At 41.4% G+C, this 20,059-nt stretch overlaps 1 protein-coding gene across 6 annotated transcripts in view; it reads right to left on the bottom strand.

Annotated features, from left to right (window-relative positions):
• The window catches only part of GREB1L (GREB1 like retinoic acid receptor coactivator), a 137,351-nt gene extending 118,548 nt beyond the window's left edge, over nt 1-18,803 (bottom strand). For all 6 annotated transcript variants that reach the window (XM_051774617.1, XM_051774626.1, XM_051774646.1 and 3 more), the window contains exon 1: nt 18,597-18,803. The gene's annotated coding sequence lies outside the window, so the exon portion shown is untranslated. The remainder of the gene's footprint in view (nt 1-18,596) is intronic.
• Between the last annotated feature and the right edge of the window lie 1,256 nt (nt 18,804-20,059).

Here is a 20,059-nt window from a genome sequence, read left to right as displayed (position 1 = left end):
CTCAAAGTACTGCTTATAGAGCAAAACAGCAGTGTATCTCCAGGCAACTGCAACTTCCAAGTTAAACCGAATATCTAGATTAAACCAAATCAGTTACTATATATGGAATATATATGTATTTTATATATGGAAGAACACTTTCTGCATGATACACTCAAACATTTTGTACATATATATATATGAAGGAGTTGCTGTTCCCCATTCCTGAGTGCCTGAGTGGGAAACAAGCTCATGTCCACAATTGCAAGGACATCCATAACAGCAATGAGCCAGCAGGTTACAAAACAGAACATTTTATTCAGACATATACAGAAGCAAGGCCATCCCAGGTTTTGAGACGTTAGCTTAGGCCTCAGAAGTCCAGCTTTCTGGTCAACCACCTGCTCGGGTTTTTTTTGGTGGCTCAGTTCTCTGAGGCAACGAGGAAAAATAAGCACAACCATAAAACATTTCTTAGGAGGAAAGGATGTGAGAGGAAATGATAAGTTCTAAGAAATAAAAAAAAAGTTTCCTAAAAAGATTTATTTAAATTAATTTCTTTAGTATACAAACAAAATTCAGAATATTATTAAAACCAGGCATGAGTCTGCATATATAATAAAAAAATTTCTTTCCAAGCTTCCCTGTAATCTACCCCATCTTGCTTCATTTCTTTAAGACTGGTGGCACACACAGTTTCTGTCTGGCCTGGCATAGCCTTGACTGCCAACCTGAGCAGAGTTGGTTTGCTTGCCACTGCTTGGCCAGCTGTTGAAAGGGTTCCTCCAGCAAGGAAGAAGGCAGATTCTCTCCCAGCAGTATCTACACCCAGAAAGATTCTCCAGTGAAGAAGTAGAAATGGAACCAAAGTTAACTTAAAATCAGTCCATTTTGTCTAACCATCATGAACAGTCTCCCTGAATCCCACTTCTTCAATGCAGAAGATGAAAAAACAGCTAAAGCAGCAGTCACAAACAACCCCAGAAATTTCAATCTTTTACAGAGAGTGCTGCCAACTACTAATCAGTCCCATCACCCACAGCAATTATCCAATAGGCACATTAGAGGACTGGAAGACCACAGGGCAGAAGGGACCATAACAACTGTTCTTCTGCAACACACTTCTAGAGGGTGAAAAGTAAATAAAGCTTCCAGAAGTGACCTAAGTAGAGCAGATGAGCCAGTAGCCAACTCAACATAAAGCAAAGATTAAAGGATGAGAGCAGCCCAGTACGCACAAGGCCCTGAGCTCTTCTAAAGGTGAGTGTTTACCTGAGCAGTAACTTCTAACACAGAAGAGGTTGTAATGGACTGTGACATAGTCGGCCATGTAACTCCAGGGAGGACGTGTGTTTGGGTTTGTTTTGGTTTTTTTCCCCCAAAGTCAAAGTTTCAACTTCGTGGCTTCAGAAAGCTATTTGTTGGAAACAGAGGGTTCCCTGAAAACCTTTGCTTTGCACTTATTCCCTGGAAAGCCTGTCAGTGGTGCTGATGGCCAGACCTTCCTACAAGAAGGGAAGCTTGGCATTTTCGGCTTTGATGCAGGTGATTTTGGAGTTGGGGATGTGGGCTGGGGTGAAAAGAGTAACATTGCTACAGTGCCCAAACTTTGTCCTGCAAACCACAAACAGGCCTTTTTATCACAGGAGAGGAAGATTTCTCAAACTGGTATTAAGGATGACACAGATGCCAGTTCTGTAAATGGAGGCTGGGTCAGAACTGCAATAGGAACATTGTAACAATGACATCCGTGAAGAGCATACATGAAAAGCAGTTATCATGACCCTACCCCTGTCCTACCCTTCCCAAAAGAAAACCCCTGCCCAGCACCCTGACACTGAATAAAGTTCCTCTGCCTCTGGTTGACTGCATTCAGAAGGGAAAAAATACACATAAATAATTCCATCCTTGTAGCAGCAACACGAGAAGGTGAATGCAAGCAGATGCCAGTCTTGTACAGACCTCCCTTTCTAGAATTACTGCCCTCCTGTCTGTAAAGCAAGCCACAGGTGCTATGCCTTCTGACTGGCAGATCTGTAGATGCTTTTATCTGGGAACAGAGGACACACCAGACCTGTTCTAATGGGAGAAGTACAGTACAACCCAAGCAGAGAAAGCACAAAGATAAGTGCAGGCCTGTATTCTCACTGCTCTGTCATCTACACACACCATGAACTCAGCTGCTTTCCCCAGATGCTGAAAGAACTGGACTTTTTGTCAGTTCCCTACAACTTGAGCTATACACCTTAGTAATGCTCTTTTACGGGAATAGAAAAAACCTGGATCAGAACAAACACTCATCAGTTTCTCTCTGCCAGATACAAAAACGTGTTCTAAATATCTAGAACAGGGTTTTCAAACCTGAAATAAAATTCCCAAGTTCTTGGGGTTTTTTCCCCATCTTACAGAAACTCATTCTGCAGGAAGAAATAGAATTTAATCAGTACTCAAACCAGTTCAGAACAGTTCCTTCACTGCCAAGTTTAAGCTCCCAGGCCAACATCAACCTAGTTGGCACTAGTTCTACAAGTGATTTTTTGATCTCAGTGTAATTTCAGAACAGACTGAAAATACCCAAAAGGCATGTTGGTGGTACCTATCACTTTCTACCAAAAGAAGGGTAAAAAGTAGCACATATGAACATTCAATTAATTTTACAGAAGCGATGTCTGTACACTTGTCCAGTTTACAAAATTTCCAAACCAATCCCAAAGTAGGATTTCTCTACCTAACAGAGGATGCATGTTTAAAAAGACTTCACAGTATATTTGACATTAATGATTTGGGAAAAAACAAAATCTACTCAGTACTGATCACTTCCACCCTATTGTGTTACACTGCACTAGATCAAGGGATTCACCGCTCTAAAAAGCAACCTAGAAAAAGAAATCATTTTTTAAGTGGATAAGTTCCTCTGCCAAATCCCAGCATATGCCAAACAAAAAGCAGCAAAATAGGGGGAAAAGGCTGAGGGTGGGATGAGGAAATGGGCAACCAACAAGGAGGATGCAAGGGCTGATCAACCAGCGAGCCACAGCACTGTCACACAGGCTCGTTCTCGTTCATGTGGTTTCACATGAACCTTCCTTATTAAGTCAAATCACAGATGCAACTTTCTCTTAATAGGATGAAAATCTGACAAGTATCCCTGACCCAACACTTCACAAAATGAATGTTCAGTAGGGACTTTGCCATCAAATTCAAAAAGAGCTGAATCCCACATACATCCAGGACTGTGCTGGAAAGCTGCAGACAACAGCTCTCCTGCCTGTGGAAAGCAATCTGGAAAGCATGTGGGAAAAATAGAAGAGAAAAGGAAATTAACTTTTCTAACACCTTCAAGACTGTGAAGTGACTTTTGGGAATTACCTCCAAATTTCATCTTCTGAGTGACAAGTAGGCTAAACTCAAATAAGCAAAGACTTGTAAGATGCCAAGACATTTGTATGGAAGGTCTTTCCTTCTCACACTCCTCCATAACACAGCATTGTGTAAATGCTCCTGGAAAGAGTTTCACTGACTGAAGGAAATAACAGTGACCATCATTTTCCTGTTTCACTGGGGAACTTCACTATCTTTTGGTAGATATTACCTGTCTCCTTGTGTCACATATGCCTTATTTTCCCTTATCAGATACTTGGAACTATGAACTGCTTCTCTGAATGCTGAAATTCAGGGCAGGGGAGATAATAGTACCAGAATGCTTAATAAACAATCACAGCTACAGAGGACACAGAGATTTGCATGTGCGTGCACCTTGTACCTTGCATGCATAAAACACTCTTGCTTTTGTGGAAAAATATGGGCTTCTGCAACATTAAAAAAACAGATGACTTAAAACTAATCTGAATTCAAATCTACTGATCACCCTACCACTAAGCAAACATCAGGAGGTACTCAAACAGAGAATGATTTTCTGACAATTAAGCAAGAACAATAGCAAATATTCCATTTGTAATTAAGAATCTGGGTTTTGTTTTCACAGAAACAGTGGGGATTTCTTCAATAGTAACTTCAATTAACTTCTGCTCCCCCCCACCATCACAAGGTTTAATGGGCTCAAAACCATGGCTGCTTTTTCCCAACAATTTCAGGCTGAAAAAATGTCTTATTATGTCTTCTTTAAAAACATTTCAATTACATTTATTACACTTGCCTTCTCTAATGCAGGCATTTCCCAAGAGGAAAGAAAACAAAAACCAAAGACCCAAACCACAACATAGATAAATAAACCCCAGTAAAACCACAGTTAGTAGCCTCAGAAAAACCAAAATCCCTTAAACATTAAAAAAAGAAAATTAAAATTAATAGGTCTGTTTTTTGGTTGCCACAAGCCAACCTGCTGATTCAGGGCAATGTCACCAACAGTACTCTTATCTGTAAAGGGTAAGAATCAATTGTTTGACAGAAACAAAGGAGAGCTCAACAGGAAATCAACCAGCTTGGGACAGATGGTCACTGAATCAAGTTTCACCCCTCCCCTCTCCAAAAATAGGCTTAAGAGGCATTTTCTGTTACCAAGCAACAGCCCAAAGGAAGGCATAAATCTTTTCCTACGTATTATTCCCCTCCTCCCCAACACACATACATTTCAATCTAGTAGGGCAGTACGTTTGTGGGTTTGTTTATTTTCCACATAACAGGTAGGAGGGTTTATTCCCTGTGACGACAACGTGTTTCTGCATGCCCGCTAGACATATTTCTCTTTTTTAAGGCAAAAAGGAGGTTAACTGTAACCATGCCATGAGAGCTACCCTGAAGCTGGGTTACAAGCAGGGATCCGATGCTAGTTAGAAACCCCTCTGTGTTCGGCCAAGGTTCACTGGAGACCTGAGAAATGACTCCCCAAAGAGGGGAATTCTCGATGACTGTTTTATATAAAACCAACAGACCCTCATCACACCCTGACAAGAGAGGTTATCATTTTTTAAAAATCATCATGAAACGCTGTACTTGCTGTAACTCCTAAAAATCCATAAAACTTAATTCCCAAAAAAAAGCACTGTGGTATCTTTAATATAGCATACAGACCAGAGGACTTTCAAACCATTAGAATTTTCAGAGGATTAATTATCTAGTACATCAACCACCTTAAGTGACAATTGGAGTATGGGAAGAGTAGGAAAGGGTAATCAAAATTTACTGTTCTGGAAGGCTGGGGAAGAAAGAAGTGTGGTGGGGAATGGAGGGGAGAAAGAGACCCGAAGAGGCTGTGTGCAGAAAGCAGGGAAGAGGGGGAGGGGAACAGAGCCCGGGGGTGAAGGACAGCGCCTCTGAAATTCAGATTAGCATCCAGAGAACAAATCAGTTTGCTTGACCCCCCCTATCATACAAACTGGAAACAGACCAGCAGTCTGCAAAAACAGATGGAGTTAAATTTAGCCATACAAAGAGCAATCTGCAACAAAATTAAAAAAAAAGAAAGGTTTACAATTACAACCCTCACAAAAATTAAGAGGAAGAAAAAGTCTCACTTGGGCAACAAACTGGGTAATCATCCTTTAAAAGCGCAGAGCCTGGATTACCACTGACACATACTTAGACTACTAAAACATATGGCCAATAAAAGAAAAAAAAAAAAGGAGAGAGGGTATGGGGGGAGGGGAAAGGTTGTGACAGCATGCGGTCTGCAAAGGCTTTATTTACTCTCTCCTCAGCTATTACCTGCTTTAACCAGCTGAAGACCTACTGCGAGGCACAGCCTAGGCTATTTTCACTGGGTATTTCATACGCTCCTGTAACACCAACACAGATACCCCTTAGCACCTCGGTGGTGGGTAAACAGAGCCTTGGCCACGGGCTGCTGAACTGACCAAGGGCCTTGGACGGGCCTTGGACTTTTGAATCCATTTCACTGCAAAGCCACCTCAGTGGAGACTCTGCCCTGGCTCTCTACAAATGGCAAACAGTTCTCACAGGGAAACTGGAGACTGTGATGTTTAAATTCAATTAACTGAAATTAAGTTGATTGAAATTAAACAGAAGGTTTGAACATAAAAGCAAAATAACTGTTTGTACGTATGACAAGAACAAAATTTGTTCCTTGAGATCTAAAGCTTACTGACAGAAGCATAAATCTGACCAGGAGACTTGAACTCAGAACCCTTTAGGCTCAGCCATAGAGCAAATCATTACTGTCATATAGTGCTTCAAAAGCTCCCAGGACAAACACCGCCCTTGGTTTAGAGATAGGGAAACTGAGGCATGTAGAAGCCATGTGCCATTTCTCAGTGGCAGAATGCAGAAGCAACAAGATCTTCTGCAGACCCAAGTCCACATTGTAATATCACCCTGCGCATTCAAAGGAAAGCAAGTTGTTATTTATGTAAATTCATGGCCAACATCAACATTTTTACAGCTGTTTTTCCTGGCCTCTTCACAGCTTAGCAAGAGACCTGTAGCTGAAATCCAATTCTTTACCAAAATTAGTCTCTCCGATCAGGTAGGCAATGATAGTTATCCCAGAGTTCTTCAGGAATAAATATACTTGTTTTTCTAACACAGTCAGAATTGGACTAAATAAGACATGGACCTACAATGCTTCTCTAATGCATGTTAGTAATTTCTCGTAAACATTAAATGAATTACGGAATACAAGGGGTTTGTTTCTTTTGAACATCAGTGTAAATGGCACGAAATGTACCATGGCAACAAAAGCCCCATACTCTTTACATGCTAGTATATAGACCATTATCCAGGAGAAAAATCTACATTGTAATCTTGCATAAGCATTTATCACAGTTTTAGAATAGGCTTTTTCTCTTACATTCACATGTATGTCCTTTACCCTGCTCTGCCATGGTAAGAGAGAGATAACCACCTAAGATGGGAAAGGAAGGTTGTTTCCATTTCCCCTCTTAAGTAAACTGTCATGCTTTTCAGTGACCAAAGAAACTTCCTTATTCCTTGGCCAAGATGGAATCCCTCGATACATTGCACATTTTTTGGTTGAAATGTAAAGGGACACAAGTTTACCTCAAATTTCCCTCAATAATTCCATGATTCTATTAAATGAGGTTTGAGAAACCTGCTTTCCAGTATCTTTTTCTTAGAAAAATCACAAAAGATTTTCTTTTAGAAAAATCACAAAAGATTTTCTTTTAGAAAAATCACAAAAGATTTTCTTTAGATTCTCTAGCTCTTGAACTGCTAGTTCAGAACTCTAGGTCTTCTAACTCAGTCTATTATTGTATTAACTTTAACTTGACTTTTTACCTTGAACTAAGCCATTCTTCAGTAAAAAAAAGCATGTCTCTGTAAGTGATCCAAACAAATCCCCATCTTTTTTGCCATGGAACATAATAGCAATTGGTTGTGTTCAGAACATGAGAATATTTTTCAGTTACCTCTGACTTGCTCTGGTCAGACATATCAAGCTTAAGCTAAAGGTACAAAAACATGTTTTCTCAATAACAAGTAATTCAGTAGTAGCAGAAGTGGGACCCAAACATGAATTGAATAAAAAAATCTTATTAAAATCATAATAGTCCTCCTCTCCTAGGAATAGGAATAGAATGATAAAGAACAGTGATCCTCAGTTAAAACTTCTGCTAAGTAAAAATAAGTTTATCTGTAGAAACAGAGAAGGAATTACAAAAGATCAGGGATAGGTAAGTCAGTAATAACTGCAAATAGAACATTGCCAGCCTCATTTCCAAAACAAAGAAAATCTCAATCTGAACATTATCCTTCATGAGGCTCTATGGTGACATTGCATTTAACTGTTTACTCACCATTTTGATATCAACCTATTTCAAAAGAGGCCCTTTCTCTTAAAACTATTTTCTCCTTATGTATTCATAGTTTGGGGCTATTTTTCCTGGCACACAAAATGACAGTATGGACATAAGATTCACCTGTGTATTCTCTTATATTTGCACACTGGCTGAAAGAAACACAGTTTACGTGATTTATTCCAGATTGAAAGACATTGTGACAACACACAGAATAGACGTCATTTTCAACATGCATTTTTTAAGGAGAAATTTATCAGTCCCTCTCAACATGAACTGCACTTTGGAACAGGTAGGACAGATTTGTTTTAATTTATCCTGAGGCCAACCTCCTTCCAGGCATATGGTCTCAAATACACTTTCTGTCCTTGGGGCAAAGGATTAGTTATGAATCATAAAACAGATATGCTTTCTGACCCTTGTTAACTTGCCAGTCAACTTCTTCCTAAGATGGAGTTTTTCAAAGAACATTCAACATGCAGTTGCCAATTTCTAGTTCTTTCCCTCTTGCTGCGTTTTTTTGTAAAACCTCAATTCCCCACAATTTATTCAGATAATCATTTGGAGCACGAAAAGGTATGTTATCATCCGGACTCTATTCCTCTCTTCATAACTGGAACCAAAAAGCACAACCCTCTTCTTTCCACACTTGGCTGTTTTTCCTCTACACATGGAGCATGTTCAGCTAGAGCAAAACTGCTACCCACACAGTGAATCATCACATAAGAACCACTATGTCCAGAAATATAAAACATATGGACACACATGCAACTCAATTATCAGAAAGATGCTCAAGGGCATGTCATTGAGAACTCCAGTTCCCAAACCTCACCAATTAACAAAATAAGAAGTAGAAGCAATTGATTGAAATAACAAACAAATATCTCCTTTTAATGCATGCTTTATTTTAGTCCTGAAAAAGGTTTAAAAGTAATAATACTGGGCTTATTTCAAGTTTTTGTAGAGTAAAATATTCGATTATGAGCAATAATCTAGACAGACAGATTTTAGACAATGTAACAATGTCAATCTACCAGGTATTGTTATTACCCTTTGATGCTCAATCTTCCATCCCAGACAGGCCAAACAACCTCTTACAGAATCACTCAAGCTTTGCAGCCTTCCTATTAACATGTGCCCAGCAATGCCTCAATCACCAGACCATTTCTGTGTTGCCATCAACTAACATGACAAGACCAGCAGAGAGCTGTCAGCAGCAGAACTCAGAGGGCCCCTCCACTGATGTGTGCGACTGGATCTGCAATCAGCATTAATTTCTGACAGTATACAGAAAGCACATCTGGCACACAGTGGAAAAATGACCAGAAGGAAGACAGTGGGAAGCAGGTTATCAAAACAGTTCATGCTGCCACTAGCCAATTCCTTGAGTATCTTTGCAAAATCACTGTGCCAGATGAATTGTCTCAGGAATTTGTATCTTACCAATAGGGAACACTGCCAAGTTTTATGGGTTTTGTACTGCCCCACTTTACAACAAACAACAAAAATCACAGAATACTTCAGGTTGGAAGGGACCTCTGAAGATCAACCAGTCCAACCTCATAGTTTCGCAGGGCCACATTGGAAATCAACACACTATTCTGGTGTATTTTGGTTCATGGCTGATCTGCACTGATAGTTTTGACTTATTATCCTGTCAAATCTAAATGTGAGATTCTCAGTAGTTCTCAGACTACAATGAAACAAGAACTAAAGGTCTCTTTCTTGAAATAAAAAGGCTGAGGCACAAAACAGTTTTTCTCAAAGAAAATTAAATGTTTTATCAATGCAAATACTTTATCTGTTTCTCAATATACAGTTTTTGCAATTTGGACAAACCACTGGGACCTACAAAGCAAAGATCCAGCCATGTCAAGGTTATACACTGAGGTTCATGCCGTACTTGTTTACACAGTGAATCAGAACAGAGAACACAAGCTTATGATACCAGTATCATCAGACATCAGAAGTATCAAAACTATGCAGCATCTGTTGCATTCTCCTCTCTTTTTCAGCCTTAGAAGCCTAAACTGCATGTTGTTGAATTCAAAGTTGAGCCCACTTTCACAGGAAAATTCAATTGAAAAGCATCTGGAAGAATACGGTCTTTTACTGAAATAAGTCCCAGGTCCAATTCTTATTTATAACACTGTTGGGACAGCATCCTTTAAACACAGTGATGCAAACCTGGTTCTTTTGTTCATTTGTTTGTTTGTTTGTTTGTTTTGCTTTCAATCAGACATCAAAGCAACAATGTTAGGATGAATTTTCAACTGTTCTGAACCTACAGGTTATGTAGATCTGCCTTTTTCAGCAGAAGGAACTCTGGCAACACACACATGCAACTTCACAAGTTCAACTCAGCAGTTAATCTGTCTGGACTTAGCACATAATCAGAAATGGATTTACTACAGTGACAGCAAATGGAGCTGAAAACCTACACTGTACTGTCTAGGGGAGTGCTTAACCCCTATCTCAAATACAGCCTCCCTCTTTCTACACCAAATCCACATGACAATTGGAATCACCCCAAAGCCAAGCTTGACAGAAAGCCAGCCAGTTTTGCTGTAAATGAAAACTGAGCATCCATCTGCACAGTCACCAGGCATCTCTCAATAAAACAACCAAGCTGGACAGTCAGCAAGCAGACACTGTTCATTATGATATCTGAGAGCAGCCAGAAGAATGCCTTTTATTTTTCCTTCCTTCTCAGGCTTTTCTGCCACAAGGTCACATCTGCTGTTTAAAATTAAAGTGGGGTTTTTTTTGTGATGGTCTTTGTTTAAGATCTTCCAAGGCATACTGTTTTTAATAACATTATTAATGGCACATCTACTATACACTAACAACTTCTGGACTATAAAGGCAAAGTGTGAACACAATATTAGAGTTCAGACCACTATAAACCATCTCAGCCAATCAATCATTAAAGAAAAAGAATCGTTTAAAGACCCATTAAGATACTTGACCAGTGTGATATTAGATGCCAGCATGTCCATTTCTCTTTCATATATACACATACATGTATGTGTACATGTACAAATATACACACTATCCTCTCTAGTTTGTCAAACCTACAGTTTGGAAGGTTTCTGGAGGAGACAACTGCCCATGTATTTTCCCATGTAGCACCCAAAACACTCACAGGCATACAGTAAGAAAGAAAAACATTACTAAGTTAATGCTATAAACAAAAAAAACCTCTGTATGTTTAAATGTCCTGTAATTTCATAGAAAATATTCCATAGCTCTTGACACAAAAACTTGTAACAGCTAATATTTTAATCTTCCTGTCCTTGAAATCCTCCTTGCCTCCCATATCTGCTGTAACCATGGTTGTGGACTTGGAGGAAAAAGGTGAAATAACAATGCGGCAGGCAAGTCCTCTTCATCCTCCTCAAGAGTCTTGGAAACCACGTGCTGACTCTCCTAATGAAAAAAAAAATGGCAGGAACTAACCTCCAAAATTTGCTGAAACTGCTGCAAAAAGGACTGTGAGGAGATGCACATTTTTCACTCTGAACTTCTGCTTTAAATACCCCATTGGTAGTTCTGTGTGTCTCTATCCAAGGCATTAAAGTCTTCTTGGATGGCTTTGCCTTTCCCTCCCTTCTCCTTAGGTTTTTCTTCAAAATTGCTCCTCTGTGGGATGGCACTGATCACTTGGCTAATCCACCTAATTTCTTACTGTTCTCACAGTCAGAAATTTCCCTTTAAGAGACTAAGATTAGGAAGAGTAATAATGTCTTAACATTTCATCTACAAATAAATATTTGAAAGTATTTTTATGAGAGTAGGAAACAACCATGTTCTTAAATGTCACATACAATATGACTGGCAGGAAGTTGTTTCCCTCTTCTTGGTGCAGTGCACTGTTGTAGGTCAAGACCTACTTCCCAGTCTTCTCAAAGGAATCACCTAGTTGCATTAAGAATTTGATTCTATGTAAGTGGTTTAAAGAAATTACAAGATTTAGCTTCCTCTATGAAACAGCTGTTCTCCAAGTGGACTGAAAGTGTAAAAGGGCAGGAGAATAAAGCCACCTAATGCTCCAAAGCAATGCAGTATTTGGGAGGCTTCCTGGCAAGCCACAGGGAGATGATCAATGAGGCAGGATCATCTGTAGCAGTAAAAGTAGAGCTTGTTCTCCTGAATGGCAAAACTGAGATGCAATCGTACACTGTAAAACATGCTACAACCACACAGTATCACCAAGGAGATAGTAAGTAGAGAACTAACAGCAACAAAATACTGAATCAGCAGTAGAAGGACACAAGGCTCAGGACAGGAAATGGAGCACTTGGCTCTCTGCAAATCCTGAACTGACAGTCATCAAGATGAGGTTTTCTCACAGATGCTCTTCATTCTGTGACATCAGTAGCATGGGTAGGCAACAATAATGCTCATAAAACTGCTGTGAATGTCCCCATTTCACCAGTGATGCCTGTGTAAAGAAGTAGTTGCCCAGATTCCTTACATCACCAGAAGCAGCTGAACTCAACTTTTTGGATCTGCTCTCCCTTACCAGTACAGCATCTCTCTGAAGGGGGTATGATGGAGAAAGCTCCAAAGAGCTTAGATCTCACTAAGGCCAGAATAGTGTGACACACTTTGCTTTCTAAAGAAGTGATTATTTCCTCTTTACTAGGAAGATTGTGGAGGATCAGGCACACAGCAATTTCCAAGCACTCTACTTACTCAATTACTCTCGACTGATAACACAACAAGGGACCATACAACTGAGTACACACAGTCTCACTGAGCATTGGCATTACAATTGCATGTGAACCATCTCTATCTTTTAAAAGGTAGCTAGAAATAAAAGGGGGTATGAAAGAGAATTCTACCAAATTAAAAGCATATTTTAACTATCAAACTCCCAGAAAAATTCTCCTTAGCAAGTTTTGAAGTTGGAGGTAGCATTGTAAAAGAAAGGGGCAGGGCCAAATCCTAATATCTCTCAAATACATAGAGCGTAAGAGGAAAAAAGTGTTTCTTATTCACACTAATACTTTTTTATGAACCCAAATGTAAAATTAGTATGGCTCTATAGAAAAACATGGTCTTCCAAAGAAAGCTACTTATTCCTCTGAAGTTTTGGAGCTGTACACGCCATTCAACAGAGAAATCAGTGCTGCAGAGGGATGTGCAGCAGAACTCAGTGCAAAAGACAGAAGTACTAGTAAAATGTTCAACAGCTGAAAATAGTCAGCCATCGAAGTAACAATTTCACACTTTATGTTCTAGGGAGGTCCTATTACTTTTGGTGAGATGTACAGATAAGTCTTCATTTAAAAAAGAAAAAAACCACTATTAATAGGGGGTATTTCAGACCGCAGTTACATTCAGTAACCAACTTGTTCACTTGCTTCAAAGTGCTCTGGTAAGATCATGCCAAGGGTCTTGAAAAGAGCTAATTACATACAATGATGGAGATAGGAGACAGAACAGAAGGATCTCTGCACAGCATTTTATAAAACCAGTCACTCCAGGCTTGTTGACGGAACCAATGCAACAGATGTCTGGTAATCTCTTAAGTAACAGTATCTTAGGTCTGCCCACACTGTTTTGCTGTTCATAGCTCCATCAGTTCGAAAAACTACCTCAAAATAACCTCTCCAAAACTTTACATGAGGAGTATTAATTGAAGGTTTCTATCAGATCTTGTCATATTGACTTAGGTTGCTCACTACGATTTTACTCTTCCTGTGATTTTTATGTCGCAACATATGGTTGTTCCTAGCTTTTGTATTTTATGAATATTTTATTATCTAGTGAAGTATAACTGCTAAAAAAAGAATTTAAATGCAAATTAACCAAAGCATTTGACAGTATATGATGCAAAATTTTCAGATCTATGTTTTTTTTTCTTAAACCTCTGAAGTGCCATGGAACTTAATGTTAACTCAGTGAGAATTACATTAAATACAATTCAATGAAAGCCGTGATTTACACAGTCCTTTATGGCCTCTCATGTCCCAAAAATATTTCACACAAGTTGTGACATTACTGTGTGACAGAGCAAGACAACAGAAACCATCTGACAAGGCTTCAGGAGTCATCCAAACTAAACCACATTTTAACATCACAGAATCATTTAGGCTGAAAAAGACCTTTACGATCATTGAGTCTAACCATTAACCCAACACTGCCAAGTCCACAAATAAACCATGTCCCTAAGTGTCACATCTACACATCTTCTAAATACCTCCAGGAATGGTGAATCCACCACTTCCCTTACAGTCTGTTAACGATGCTTAACAGCCCATTCCATGGAGAAATTTTCCCCAATATCCAACCTAAATCTTCCCTGGTAGAACATGAGAATATTTCCTCTTGTCCTATATCTTGTCAGCTGGCAAAAGAGATTGACCCCCATCTCACCATGACCTCCTTTCAGGTAGTTGTAGAGGGTGAGGTGGTCCCTCCTGAGCCTCCTTTTCTTCAGGCTAAGTAATCCCACCTCTCTCATCCATTCCTCACAAGACTGGTGCTCCAGACTCTTCACCAGTTTCATTTCCATTCTCTGGACACGCTCCAGTACCTCAATGGCCTTCTTGTAGTGAGGGTCCCAAAACCGAACACAGGATTCAAGGTGCAGCCTCACAAGTGCTGAGTACAAGGGGACAATCACTACCCTAGTCCTGCTGGCCACATTATTTCTGATACAAGCCAGGATGTCATTGGCCTTGTTGGCCACCTGGGCAAACTGCTGGCTCATGTTCAGCTGCTGTTGACCAGCACCCCCAGGTCCTTTTCCACCAGGCAGCTTTCCAGCCATTCTTTCCAAAGCTGTAGCGCCGCATGGGGTTGTTGTGACCCAAGTGCAGGACTAGGCACTTTGCCTGATTAAACCTCATACAGTTGGCCTCGGCCCATCAATCCAGTCTGTCATTTCTATAAGAACTCCATAGTTCCATTTGTTACTTCCAAGCCAACAAAAACAGTGTACAAAATCTGGCTGTTCCCGCAGTGATTAAAAACACTGTCATCCACATGTTCCTCCAATATACACTCCGTATTTTTTCTTCTGGATGATAAAAACATTAATTATCCTATTTAATTATTAAGAATCTAATGTTACTTGATTGTTTGCCACTGCAAGCATCTTCACAGAATGGCTCCTTGGTTTTGGGTCATCTCTACTACCTACCCACAAGTTCAAATCCATTAACAGAGGCTATACTAGCCCTGCTCACAGTTGCAGATAAGCCTTTGCAATGACTCACTGAAACTTAACTTAGTAGTTCCCTCCTTATTATACAAGGATATTTTCAGAGTTCTTAGAAATAAAACGTATTTGGGATATACAAGATATAAAACTGGTCTATGAATGTATCTCCACACAGAAAATAGCATGAAACAAAATGATCAGGTTTGGAATTTTTAAATAAATAAAACTGAAGTTACATTAGGCAAAAGTGTTTTCGAAACATATTCTTACAAGCAATACTTTTCTCAACACTTTAAGGAAAATAATGACAAGACAGGATTTGCAGAAAATCAATTATTCTCAGAGAAAATAACACATTAATTGTAAAAATTTAGTGTTGTTTTATGACTGCCACTGTAATCTGTTCCAGAATATTAGAGATATCTTAATTGCTTACTATATCTAATGAACTCTAGTTCACAGGACTAATTCTCTAAAAGACATGATTGTCAGAATGTCACAGCTTATTACTCCTTCATTTGTTGGTCTTCCCAACAGTCATCCTTCTCACAATTCTGTTTCAGAAGCAAAAGAAAATGAGTCTTCTGCATTGCATGCAAGAAATGATTATGCAGGAATAGGAAAAACACACACATCTCAAAGGGGCTATCCATCTGAGTCACAAAGCCAAAAATCTGAGATATTTTTTACCTTAATGATTTCACAGTCCTTTTTTACAAGTCAAGACGTGATGCCTTAATATCATGTCCAAGCTCCATGTTTTGTTAATTACGTCCTACCTAGCTAAATGCCCCCTGTAGTTTCAATTAGACACGGTATTCTTCTCACTTCCCGTCTTGATTATTGTGCACTGTTGCTAAGCGCTAGTTAACAGTTGCCACATTCACCCAAAGTTGGCTGCACTTCAGTAGTCATTCAAAGAATTAAATACAAAACATATGGTACAGAACCACACAAAGCATAAAAGTACTTTTTAAACGAGTCTAAAATGCTTAAAATGAAAGGTACTACAAAATCGGTTACACCACCGAAAGTAAAATCCTTACAGTCCTATGCCCACTCCAAATTTCCTAGAAATAGTGAAAATTAGAGAGAAATGCATTTAAATTTTTTTTTTAGCTTTCAATGATAAGATTTCCTAGAGTATATTTTTGACATTATATTGAATCTAGTTTTACATTGAATAAACAGCCCAGTATTCATAATTTGATAGGCTTCACAGTACAGATTTCCCTTAAAGGATTGTTTCATTCTCTATATCCCATAGCAACTAATTAGACTGTCCTAAATTACACTCCAAGTTTTCTTTTCCCTTGTATCTGCAAAATACTTTGGACATGACTTGTTGAACTGCCAAATATCAATGCCAATAGCTATGAGTTTAAGAAGACCTTGAACCAAATGTGCTTTTTTGAATTCTAGACAAACTTTTCACACGGTCAGATCACCTCTCCTTTCATCTGTGATGCCCTCATGAGATCTTAAACTTCACATATTTTAATTATCCCAGTAAATCTTGGTAATCCGGTTGTCTAGTACTGCTTATTTCCTTTAGTATTATATCCTGAGCTTAAAAACTGCCTTACCAAAAAACCCCCTCACAAATTCTAATTGTTACATTATCTACAGCCAAACCCAACTAATAAAAATTCCTAGTATGTACAAACTGGATTTTACAATTAAGTTTCTTTTTTCTGTTAAACACCTTAGCCAAAAATTTGTTTTGTACGAACAGTACCAATAGTAAGCAAAAACATACACAGTATTTGTTACACGTACTAACAGATAACTTTCGGGGTTTGGGCCCCAACCCTTTAAACAGGTAAGCACATTTTGAACATTATTCATCGACTTTCTTGAGCATTTTGTTGTAAATACTCAAGAATACATAAGAAAAAGTAGGCACATGTTCAAAATCTACAAATGCTAAAAATAAGAAATAACTAAATATTTCTCAACAGCTCTCAGAATCCTCACAAATCCTTATTCCTTTGCAAAAGGGTATTTAAAAAGTTAATCCACCAGTTCCATAAGTGCTTTTGTCCTATTCACAAACATATTCTTCAGGATAAGGTTTAATATTTGCAAAGATTGCTTTTTTAATCCCACTAGCACACATGTAATAAATTTTTCAATCAGTATAAGACACACTCTTGTTTCTTTTAGAGGGTATATCCTTTAACAAAAACCAAATTTAAGTGTGCATTACAGTATTTAAAAGTGTGGAAAGCCTTAGATGTCTTCTCAGAAGTCATATGTGTAACTATACCCACAACTGAAATATGCACCTATTTGCTTCACTCTCAGCTAAAACAACGGTAATAAAGGTAAATAAATAAATAAAGCTTCAGTTATTCCTACTCAGGAAATAAGAGACAGCACTTTCTTCTCAACAGCCTTTTATTTCAGTCTTTTAAAAAGCTCTTTGTAACAAGGTATTAGTGAAGTAAGAAGAATACGAAATATTATTTCACTAATACTTAAAATATCAGTCAGTGGAAAAGCTGGAAGAGCCACTGTTTCAAAGAAAATCAAATGGAATTATGTAGAAAAGTTTGTAACTTCAGAGTATTTAAAGCAAACACGCTGACAAGCAGCAGACACGGGAAGTATTTTTCCATCGGCTAACTTAAGGAGTCTCCTGCACTTCAAACACATCTGACAATTGATAATTGCTAAATTTCAGAATACGGATAAATATTTGCAGGCTTGGGGCCTAAACAAACAGCAACCCTCGGCCCACCCGCTGGGCTGGCCGAAATCCTATGGTTCACGCGAAGTTTTCGTCTTTCGGAGGTTTCGGAAAAGCCCGGGGAAGCGCCGGGAGGGAAGGGCCAGACGCCAGCGGTACCTCACGGCCCCTGCGTACATCTGTCAGCTGCCGCGGGGAGCCGGCTCCATCCTGGGCGCTTCTTCCCCCTCTATCTTTACTTCCCAGCAGCAAATAAGCCTTGCCGACCGGCCGCCACCGCGGTGAAAGCATCACCAGCGGGCCGCCGGTGACACGGCCCGAGGGGCGGCCGACCCCCGTTGGGCTGCCGCGTACCCAGGGGACACCGCCGCCCCTTCGCCATACGGACAGCCCCCCACGGCCGGGAAGGAGACCTCTCCTCCTCAAAACCAGCCTGCCCACGTCCAGCAGTGCCCCCAAACACCCCATCCCGCGGGCCGCCCACGGCCGGCTCGCCTCACGCCGGGCGAAGGCTCCGCGGGCGCGGAGGGCGAGGCGGCCGAGCCCCCTCTGCCGGCGGCGGCGGGGACGGCAGCGCCGGGCTGAGGAGAGAGCTCGCCGCCCGCCCGCTCTCCGCCACAGCCACCTGCACCCCCCGCGCCCGCCCCCGGGCTCGGCTGCCCGCCGCCCGTCCGCCCACAGCGCCTGCTTTGCTCCCACAGCCCCCCGGCCAAGGCTCTCCCATCCCCACCCTACCCCGTGGGCTCGGGGTCTTGTCTCCCCCGGCCCCGGACCAAAACGCCGGTAACAAAGGGCTGGAGCCCGTCCGGGGGTGGGCGCCCGCAGCCCGGCGGTGACAAGGGCGCTGCCCGCGGTGCCGCTGGCAGCCCGCAGCCCACCGGTGCCGCCGCTGCGCCCCGCGGGGTGACAACACCGAGCGCGACCCGGCGAGCGGAGCCGCCGCCGCCCGACCCGCTACCTTTGTGCCCTCACAGAAACCGGCGAGAAGGCGAAGCAAAGCCCCGCGCCGCTCCCTTACCTTGCTGGACAGAGAGAGAAAAAGTTGAAGCGCTCTCCTTCTACCCCTCCCTCACTTCTTCTTCTTTTCTTTTTTTTTTTTTTTTAAATTTAAATGTTTTAATTTTTTTATTATTATTTTTTTTTAATTTCCCCCTCCCTCCCCGCACACCGAGCACTGCGCTCAGGCAGTCCCGCCCGGCGCCTTCGGTGCCACCGTCTCCCTCCCTCCCTCCGGGTCTCGGTTTCTCTCTCTCTCTCTCTCGGCGGGAGGAGGGGAGGGGAGGAGAATGGGGCGGACCCGCAGGTGCCGCCCCTCCTGCTCTGACAGCAGGAGCAGAGGGGTCGGGGGGCGGCGGGCGCGGTGCTGAGGTGCGGGAGTGTCCAGCGGCGATCCAGGCCGTGGCCCAGGGCGGCGGGGCTGGGAGGGGAGGCTCCCGCGTCGTGCCGGGGACTGAAGTGATGGAACGGGCCCTGGTGCGGACGCGAGTTAGTGGAGAAGGCAGGTGGAGAGCAGTGAGGCCCCGGGACGTGACAGCCGGGGCTCGGTGAGGAGAGAGCGAACTGGGGTGGTTCTAGTCTGGTAAGGAAGGGACGAGGCCCTGCACAGAGGGGAGCCAAGCTGGGAAGCATCAAAACCCTGTCGGATGTCCAGCATGGCTCGGTGGCTGGGGCAGCAGTAGATGGCACTGGGAGTGCCATCTGCTCTGCCCTGTGAGAGATTGCCCTGTGGTGAGGGCTCCTCAGGGCTGTGGGCAGAGCTGAAATTTGGGCAGGGGGATACCCTTATGTTGAGTTTGAGTTTAGTTAGCAATGGAGCTGGTCTAGGAGTGGTGAAGTAGAAGCCGATGGGGCCTAGCATGCTAGGAGGATGCTGGAGACAAAATGGAGAAGGGTGCTCTGACTATACTTGTGTCCGATATTTAATTGAATAGGGCTCAAAGAAAGGTGGGTAAAGATGAGAGGATCCAAGTGTGTCAGAGGGAAGGGAAACAGAAGGATCTGGAACATTTACAGCTGTAAATGGAGCCCGAGTGTGTGGGGAAGCAGTGGGTTTGGATTCTTAGTGTGTGTAAAGATGAAGCTCAGACTTATCAGGAGCATGGGAAGGAGGCTAGAAATACGACCGGATGCTCTGAGGATAAACATCCATTGAACTGGGGAAAAAATGCTTTTGCATTTCTTCCTTTTACCCTTGATTAAGTGACTATATGAACCATTTCCTCTCTTTTTCACTTTTCAAAGGACATATTTCTTGAGAGCCTTTCAAAAAGCCTTTTTTATCTCTTGGGACCGTAGGGCTCAATCCTATGAAGTGTCCTATCTTTCTGCCTCAACAGCTGAGGAAAAAAACCAAAAAGTAGAGTGACAAAAAAGTGGTAGTGTTGTTCATTTTCTTTGACAGGAACCTGCTGCAGTGTGACACTGAGAAAAAATGTCCAGTACTTTTCTCACATCCTTTTCTTTTGTACTTGCTGGTTAAAA

This window comes from Manacus candei, unplaced genomic scaffold, assembly GCF_025592945.1.
Source record: "Manacus candei isolate 608988 ecotype Guabito, Panama unplaced genomic scaffold, ASM2559294v1 h1tg000008l, whole genome shotgun sequence".
In the NCBI taxonomy this organism is placed as follows: domain Eukaryota; kingdom Metazoa; phylum Chordata; class Aves; order Passeriformes; family Pipridae; genus Manacus; species Manacus candei.
Note: the sequence above shows the minus strand (reverse complement) of the source record. Positions and strands in the feature narration are given on the sequence as shown.